This window comes from Bidens hawaiensis, unplaced genomic scaffold (assembly GCF_021521415.1).
Source record: "Bidens hawaiensis isolate Kalapana, Puna unplaced genomic scaffold, B.hawaiensis_p1.1 tig00022308_1, whole genome shotgun sequence".
In the NCBI taxonomy this organism is placed as follows: domain Eukaryota; kingdom Viridiplantae; phylum Streptophyta; class Magnoliopsida; order Asterales; family Asteraceae; genus Bidens; species Bidens hawaiensis.
In genome coordinates this window covers 275,558-285,013 of record NW_027493464.1, presented here as the reverse complement: position 1 = coordinate 285,013, position 9,456 = coordinate 275,558, and the positions used below count along the sequence as shown (strand labels likewise).

At 31.7% G+C, this 9,456-nt stretch overlaps 2 non-coding genes across 2 annotated transcripts; both read right to left on the bottom strand.

Annotated features, from left to right (window-relative positions):
- Positions 1–2,634: 2,634 nt before the first annotated feature.
- LOC143565209 (small nucleolar RNA R44/J54/Z268 family) lies at positions 2,635–2,720 on the bottom strand. The gene has a single exon (XR_013141020.1). It is a non-coding gene; the product is annotated as a small nucleolar RNA R44/J54/Z268 family (small nucleolar RNA).
- Positions 2,721–2,898: 178 nt separating this feature from the next.
- Positions 2,899–2,995, bottom strand: LOC143565210 (small nucleolar RNA R44/J54/Z268 family). Its single transcript, XR_013141021.1, has one exon. It is a non-coding gene; the product is annotated as a small nucleolar RNA R44/J54/Z268 family (small nucleolar RNA).
- Positions 2,996–9,456: the final 6,461 nt, after the last annotated feature.

Below are 9,456 nucleotides of genomic sequence, written 5' to 3'. Positions count from 1 at the left end.
AGCATTGGCAAACTTAATATTTAAAGTTTTGAATTCGTAACTTAACATTTACTTTGACTTTATTACATAAAATCTAGTCTAATCTAACTAATATATTAAAGCAAAACCAATTTGTCCACTTGTCGTTCTCCTAGTGTGTCCACCTAATGTTCCATGTCATCCACTTTCCATGCTTATAATTTCCACATAATTAATCAATTAATTTTAATCCTAATGCTAATTAGCATTTAAACCAATATGTAACACAAGCATTGGCAAACTTAATATTTAAAGGTTTGAATTCGTAACTTAACATTTACTTTGACTTTATTACATCAAATCTAGTCTAATCTAACTAATATATTAAAGCAAAACCAATTTGTCCACTTGTCCCTCTCCTAGGGTGTTCACCTAATTTTCCATGTCATCAACTTTCCATGCTTATAACTTACACATAATTAATCAATTAATTTTAATCCTAATGCTAATTAGCATTTAAACCTATATATAACACAAGGATTGGTCAAACTTAAGATTTAAAGTTTTGAATTCATAACTTAACATTTACATTGACTTTATTACATCTAATCTAATCTAATCTAATCTAATCTAATCTAATCTAACTAATATATTAAAGTAAAATCAATTTGTCCGTTTGTCCTCTCCTAAGGTGTCCACCTAATGTTCCATGTTATCCACTTTCCATGCTTATAATTTCCAGATAATTACTCAATTAATTTTAATCCTAATGTTAATTAGGATTTAAACCAATATATAACACAAGCATTGGTTAAAACTTAACATTTGAAGTTTTGAATTCATAACTTAACATTTACTTTGATTTTATTATTTCTAATCTAACTAATATATTAAAGCAAAACTAATTTGTCCAATAAAATCTTTTTTAATATAGTTGATCAATTAGTTATATGTTGACCAGAAATTCATAACCTTGCAAAAATTGGTATTTTTAATTAAAACAATCCTGCTACAACAATCTTACAAAAAAGCAAATAAAACAATCTTACAAAATGCATACCAGAAATTTTTTTAAAAGGGATGGATCCCCCGCAAACATTTCAATAAAAATAAAAGAAAAGAAAATGGGTAAATTACAACGGTTTCTAAATTAGTCAACAGGTCAAATTGGTTTATTATTATAGTTAGATGTCCAATTTTTGGTAGTTACAAAAATCAAGTCCTGAATTTTTATTAGAAATTATATGCTGCATTTATAGGCTTATTTATAGGGTTTTAGTTATAGGATGTATATTGGATTATATTGAATTTGATTTATTGTATTTATTATTTAATTAAAACGGTTTTTGAACTTACGGTGTTTATCAAAAATAAACATCTCCATATGTAGTATATAACATCCGTTCATAGACGCATTCGCCACATTAAAACAATCTTCTGCCTTTGAAGCTTTTATAAAGTAAGTTCTTCAATTGTTAATTATAAATTTTATATTTAAATGAATTATTTCAGTAAAGTCTTTTATCGTTTGACTTAAAACAGATTACAATGGAGGTTCAAAGCTTTACAATGTTGGATGAAATTGATGTTCTCAAAACATCTCCATCCACAGTTAAGGTTAGAGTTTTGAGAGTATGGACCGTCAAGGATAACGAACACTCCAAACGAGGACTTCTTGATGTAGATGGTCCTTATGGATCAATATATAAGTTTTTTATTGTTTTATATTTTCCTTTCTCTATACTACTCTTTTTATTATCTACACATGTTTCTTATTATTATTATTATTATTATTTTTATTATTATTATTATTTCATGACAGGAGAATCGAACGCAAGCAATGGTTTTTAAACCCGACATTTTTTATTTCAAAAGGTTTTTGAACGAAAACTCTATACGGGTGAAATTATAAGTTTAAACCTGGTATGTATTTGTAAGCTTAGTTTTCAAATAATATTACAAAATCTGTTACTAATGTGTTTTTTTATTTTTTTCAGGTATAATGGTTCATTGTTGTTATATTATTCCTTATTTACTGAATTATTTATTTATAAAGTATTTTCTTTTTATGTTATAGACATAGTTTAACATCTTTTGTAATATCTGCTGGTAAAAAACTTATGTCAAATATTTGTGTTGATCGAATATGTTTTTTATATTTTATATTGTTTCTTGATATGTAGAATTTTCCACCTGTGTGTAACACGGGTTATTATCCTAGTAATTAATTATAACAAAAATAATTATTAACTTAGATAATAGACCATCCTGAATTTCCGACAGTAGTTTTAATTAAATTTTCATTAAAAAATATTTTAATTAAATTATATACTAACGTCAAATCATTTTGCAAGATTTTGTCACAATTTGAGGTTTTTCAAATAGCTCCCGATGCATTACCTGCTCGATAAAAGCTCATGACTAGTAGCTCGTTAAAACAAAGCTCTAAAAGAAACTTGATTTCAACCGACTTGAGTCAAGCCGGCTCAGTTTTGTAACCCAGCCAAAGCTCGGCTCAGCTTGTTGGCTCGCTCTTTTGTGTGTAATTTTTCTATGCATGTTTTTCACTGTCATTTTTTTATTCTGTAAAAATATGCAAAGAAAATACATCATTGGCAAATTAAATCGTTTGAAAAATGCATAAATTAAAAATTATAAAAACGTAAATAAAATGAAGATGAATCAGAGAGATTCCCACAGACAAAATCATCATACTCCAATGGAATGCAGATGTCCCTGTCTAATCTATCATCATCTTCATCAACTCAAAATATTAAAAAGTAATAAACAAAGTTGCTGCCTCAGATTAAATTGTCTTCATTGTGTAAGCTCAAAGTACATTTATAAAGCATCATGAGCAACAACTAAAATTCAAAAAACAATAATCAACATCATAGAAGATTAGAAACAAATTAACACAAACATTAAAAAGTAAGAATATTTGCATCAGAGAGATTCCCATTATAGACTTGGTTAATCATTTATTTACTAAAAATTAGAGTTCTAATGTCTCTGTCTTTTAATCATCACTTGCAAAAACAAGATATAAAGTTACGGAAATTGATGATTCAACGATTGAAGATGAACCAGTTCATGATTAAACATGAGTCGAATAAAGAACAGTTGGAGTTGAAAATGAAGAAGAAAGTGAGGAATTTAAAGATACAGATTAGGGCACTGCTTCAAGACTGGGCCGGATGGAAAGCCTTATTGGGCCCACAAACCAGTTTAGATGGGCAAATGGTGTCAATTGTCGTAAAACCACTTTCTAAAGTAAAACCAAATCAATTTGGGTCGGATTTGAATCGGTATCAAACCGAATTCGATATTGTAGAACTTAGCCACTTGAGGTTATCAATTATGTCGGGTTAGCGGGTGATGGGTTCATGGATTGAAATGTTCAACCTAACCCGATCCAATTCATATTCGTGTCAAAGATATCAAGCCTAACCCGTGATAACATAAATTATGGCCGATCCGAATGCAGTCCATTTAACCCTACTACTAAAAACAAAAGGGATAAAATGAGTATAATATGAATATTTACAAACCAATGTTAAAAGACATGAAAACTGATTGGAAGTTGCAAATAAATATCTAGAAAAGTGGAAAACATAATAAATAAAAATAAAAATTTAATTATGAATGATTTTTTAAAATACTTAAAGGGTTAATGAGTCAACCCGTTATCATGCTACAACACGAACCGGATCCGTTTTTTAAACATGTCGCGTTAGTCAACCCAAAACATTTTTTAAAATTGTGCTAGTAATTGCTAATAATTGTCATTAATGACATATTGTGTTGTTGGCGGGTAACAACGAAGAAACATATATAGTCACATGAGAACAAAACTAATTATTGTAACTAATACATGAAAGATAAAATAAGTTTATTCGTGCAGTGTTTTTTTATTATCATACTGTTTTTAGTTTTGTGCAGGAAATCTAATTGATAAAAAACTCCATGATAGAAGTTTATAATATATGATTTACCGATGTCACATGGACAGAATAGCTCTGGAGGGGGTTTAAAATATGGTCTTGCAATTTGACTAATTAAAGAACCATACGAAATAAAAGTTGAAGGAAGGAAAAAAAAACATGTTACAATATCTTGGAGATAAAGAAAAAGAAGTTACGGAAATAACTGTGGCATTTAAACTCCAACTAGGATGTTTACCCGCGTTTCACGGCGCGGACGTGAAGTTGACGTTTAAAGTCACTGTTTTACATCAGGAAAACTTAGTACGTGTAGTTAGTTATATTAAGTCTTTATGAATCATACACAAATATGAATGCAATAAGCCAATAACCTATGGCTCAAACTACATACCAAATATAAGGCATTAATGAGAAATATATTAGAAAGTCTCACAATCCCATTCTAGTTCAATCATATAACTAAAAATTTACACATATTCAAAAGGTAAAAAGTTAAAACTCTTTCACCAACTTACTACTTAGATACAAGAATACATCATATTATAGAAGAACACCAACCACACATCAAATGCTAAAAACATAACTCCTTTAAAACTATATGGGTGCACCTGTAAACACATACAGTACCTTACATTTTAAGCTAAACCTTGCAAATTACAAACTAAAAAACTTACACAAATAACATCTCTAGCTTTCAACAAAAAACCGACAAATTTTGAGCTAACCTAGTTCAATTTCAGTAGCCAGCTTCTAGCTTCTGGGCCTCTGCAAGAATATGAAGCAATATTCACTACGTTCATGGCAAGGGTTGGATAATTTTCTACAATCTGGATGCACTTCTCTTTTCCCGGTCATCTTTTGTTAACATTGATGCATACATGTTTTGACTTGCTGCCCTAGTCATTATACATGTTTACAAAAAATTATTTAAAAAATGTTTCGTGGTTAGATTTGCCCCTGCATAAATACCACCTTAGATATGTCATGGTAAAACCTTAGCGGGCCAATTCCAATAGACCCATAATCACTCATTTTAAACTCAATTATTTTAAGTTATGCTAAAAAGATCAACTCATTCATTAACCGGAACACTCAAAGCCTTAAAATTCCCAAAGAAATGTTGCAAAGCTCTTGTTTGTAATTGTATGTAAAAACTTACCGAGCATGTGTTGAATATCCAATAATACCTTCCATACTCAATAACACCCAAATTGTCCTGCATCAGTTTTACAATCTTCAATCAAGTTTCACACCAATTTGAGTGGTAACAAATTGAGTAACGGTAGCATACCTTAAACTTTATGATGCAAATTTTCAAAGTGGTGATGCAGTAGAAGGAAACTTCATAATTTCTTTAAAAAAACATGTCATATTCTACAAAGTAAATACTCCAGAAGCATCTACAAAGCATGCCATATCATTTAAAACATCAAGCTAACACAAAAGCGTTATACTAATGATGGTGATAGTAGATATATTCGAAATACAATCACAAATATAAATGAGGGTGGGTCGGATCACATAACGTAATCTCAGGGTACAGTTTTGATGACAACATTTTCAATTACAAAAAACATAAAACGAACAATTATACTATATTAAAACGTAATTTAGCAATCCCAATCACAAATGCAAAAGGACAAACAAACAGACTCCTGGTAAAAAACCATACTTCCAACAACAACAAAAACAACCAACATTTCAGCGAGCAACAGACGTGCACCCAAAATAACACTATCTAAAGAGCTAATTTCGGAAAATAGACGCCCAATTTCTACACTATGATACTTTATGTGGTTGGTTTTTGCGACAAAATAACCCAATTTGAAAATACCATCTATCTGTAAACACCAAAATAAACTAAAAGTTGAAATTCATCCATGATTTAATCACTATAAAGAGGCTCAGACCTACTGAAACATTGGTGCAAAAGATTCGAAGTACCATGGCTGCAAGAGAGACCTGCTTTCATATTTCAGGCAACCACCCAAATCACATGAAGTGGCAACCAATTAACAGCCAATCGACATCGACAGAGGAAGCACCGGCGTCGGAAACCCTAGATTTAATAGCCATCACTTCCCCACACCGGATTACAGCCACCACCACACGATCATCGCCTATAGTTCGTCGATGGAATCCGGTAACAATCTGAAGAATCCGGCGTTATAAACCCTAGATTTCACAGCCGTCACTTCCCAACGCCGGAGCACGCCACACGATCGCTGCCTAGGGTTGGTAAATATAACCCGGTAACTGTAACATTCGTTACTTTTCAAACCCGAAAATCCGAACCATTTCAAATTTTCGGTTTTTGTATATATATATATATATATTATGTTATATCTCAAGTTTGTTTCTTGTATTTTATTTATATAACATTCGTTATTGCTCTACGTATTTAAATTCGTTAAACCAACTCGATTTTTCGTTTCAATGTATCCTTGTTTATCATGCACAATTAATATTCCAATCTCGAAGATTTACGTTTATCGATAGTTCGCTTTCTAGACGAAACTCCGGGATTTAATTAAACGACCTTCAAGCAATACAAGTATAATATAACATCACGCTTACTTATAATTTTTTGTTACGTTTATAATACAATTTAAAGTTCGAGATTCAAACAATATTAAAATCCAATGTTTGGTTTGCAATTATAAATAAACTTATGCTTTTAATATAACATAAAAGTTAGGGGGTTTGATTTGCATATTTTATTTCATTTATGTTTTAAAAGAACATTCAAAGAGCAGGGTATAAATTTAATATAATATTATAATTTAAAATATCCGAGCCCCACCCCCCATCATCCTCATCGTCTTTCCAGCAAGGAACTCCGGCCGACGAGCCGAGGTACTCCGGCGACCCCAAACAACACACAAAACGCCAATTTTACAAGCAATAATTAACCCAACGTCCATCTCCACTAACGTATATCATTAAACGACCTTAATAACGAACATTAACAAGTTCTAATATCGGATTTAAAGGCCCCAACGGCCGGATTTTTATTGAAAACCCATTAACAACAATTAATCGTCTAACGGCTAAATTATAATTATAAATAGACCCTCCAAGGCCATGTAAACTTGCTCACAACATCTAATCATACTGAAAACCCTCCGAATACTATCAATTCCGTCCAAGAAACCCGTTTTCCGGCGAGTCTCGTTCCCCGTCCACCAAAGACTTTTATAGGTAATTAGATATGCATTCTGATTGTGTTCATCCATAAAACAAAAGCCCTAACTCAATTTTAACGAACATGGATCTAATTAATTGAATTGTAACTTAGGGTTAGGGATGAAGTTGATTATGAACTGGTTAAATCTTATCATGTTTTATAAATTTCTATTTCTGTTTGATTACCAAATCCATGGTCTGGTCTAGTGGTTAACCTATTTGTAACCCGGGTTCGAACCCGGGTTATGGCAAATCTTTTTAGATATTTAATTTTAAATCACAATAAATCAAATAAATAAATTAAAAACCATAATAAATCAAATATAAATAATTTTTAACTTAAATAAATTTTTATAAATTATATTGTTATCTTTTCAATCTAAATAGCATTAACAGGTTTTCCAACTTATAAATCAAATAAATAAATTAAACTTTTACATTTTCTATGAGTTTCGGGAAACCCGTTAATGCTATTTTAAAACTTCGTTTCGTTAACTTTGTTTCTTTAGCTTTAAAGATACGTGGTCATGATATTTGCTAGATAAAATCTAACCGTTAAAACCAACGTTTCGATACATAATATAATTCTTACTTTAGTAATAAACTCCTAATTGACTAATATTAAAGAATATATAAATCGTTAAAACCCGTAAAGCTTAAAGATATTATTATAATATAAAAATGCCATAAAATAATAAAAGCTACATTAAACAATACAAAATCCCATTAACCAAATATTTATAACGTTTTCAATCCCGCTAGTTCGACTTTGCTTTTGTTTTAATTATAGTTCGAGAAGCCCAATCGTTTCGGTTCCTTTGACGCGTTTTGGTTTTATCTTTATTTCCGCTTCGATTTCAAAGGTGAGTTTTCATAACCCCTTTTTTACTTTTTATACGTTTTGGGGTGTAGCACGTTCTAAACTTGGTTTTCTTGTGTCAAACTAAAATTCACATGCGTGTCTTGTATGCATTTGTTTTGTACCATATTGTTTGTAAACTATGTGATTATGTGCTAGTTGTTTACTGTTTTTGTTTGTGAAGACTCATACTTATAGTGGGAGGGTCCGACGGGACGTACCTACGCCATCCATTTGTTAATGGCGGTATCATACACATACTCATAGTGGGAGGGTCCGACGGGACGTACCTGCGCCGTCCATTTGTTAATGGTGGTATCATTACCATATTCTATACTCCAAGTAGCTCGAAGAAGGGGGTTCCTTAGTAGATTTGACTTATGTCAAGTGAACAGGAATATCATGTATTTACTTTTCTTTTGCTATATGATTGAGACTAACATCTTGGCTTGTGAATTTTACACTTTTCGTATTATATATTTGTAAAACTTTATGAATTCTCACCAACATTATTGTTGACAAATTATATTATTTTAAACGTGCTGCAGGTTGAAGTCTAAGGATTGAAGACTAGATTAGTTGGACCATTAGGGTATTAGAAATACAACATAATGAAATTCAATGTTTATCGTATTGTTACTTGATTGTGTGTTTGTGATGTATTGAAATGAAATAAATATAATTATCACCACTTTAATAGCATTACGAGCTTATGAGTGATCTGTACATCACACCCGCCTTCCGCTTTAGCCGGGGTGTTACAGTAACAATCGGCGATGATGGAGGCAATCGGTAGAAAACCAACAGGCGGAAATCAAAGATTATGGTGACAACAGATGGAGAGAATAACCAGAACAATAAAGAATTGTTAGTGGAAAGGTGGAGTAATCAGAAGCACCGCCCAAATCATACAATGAGAAGCTGCCAAAAAATAACGCTTTAAGAAATTGTACCAGATGCTTGAAAACCTGTCGGGGGTAGTACAGTAACAATATGTGAGTAACTGAAGCTTTGCAATTAATATATATATAATTATTTTGGGAGTTATGGAGAATAAATTACGGATTTTCTAGGGACACTGCCCCAATTGCTAAAACACCGCCCTATACGTCGCGTATAGGTCTATACGCGGCGTATGAATCGGTGTTTCTAGAAAACACCACCAATTTTGTCTTATTATGTTTTTTATTTTATTTTATTTTTTTTCTTTGTTATTTTGTTATAATTATTATTATTATCATTATATATTAATTATTTATTTAATATTTAATATTATTTCGGTGAAAAACAATTAACACATATATATACCAAAAATCATTGTTATATTGATAATCTGTACAAATGAAAGAAAATACGACACCAGAACATATAAATCTACAGGAAGTCCTCCATGTTCATGCCCATGCCGTCGTCGTGGCCCCCGAGGCCCCGAAACGCGTCGCCAACGTCGGCGTCGTCCTCTCCCCGGCGCCTCGCCCCCGAACTGTCCGCGGCATCCACGTCGTCGCC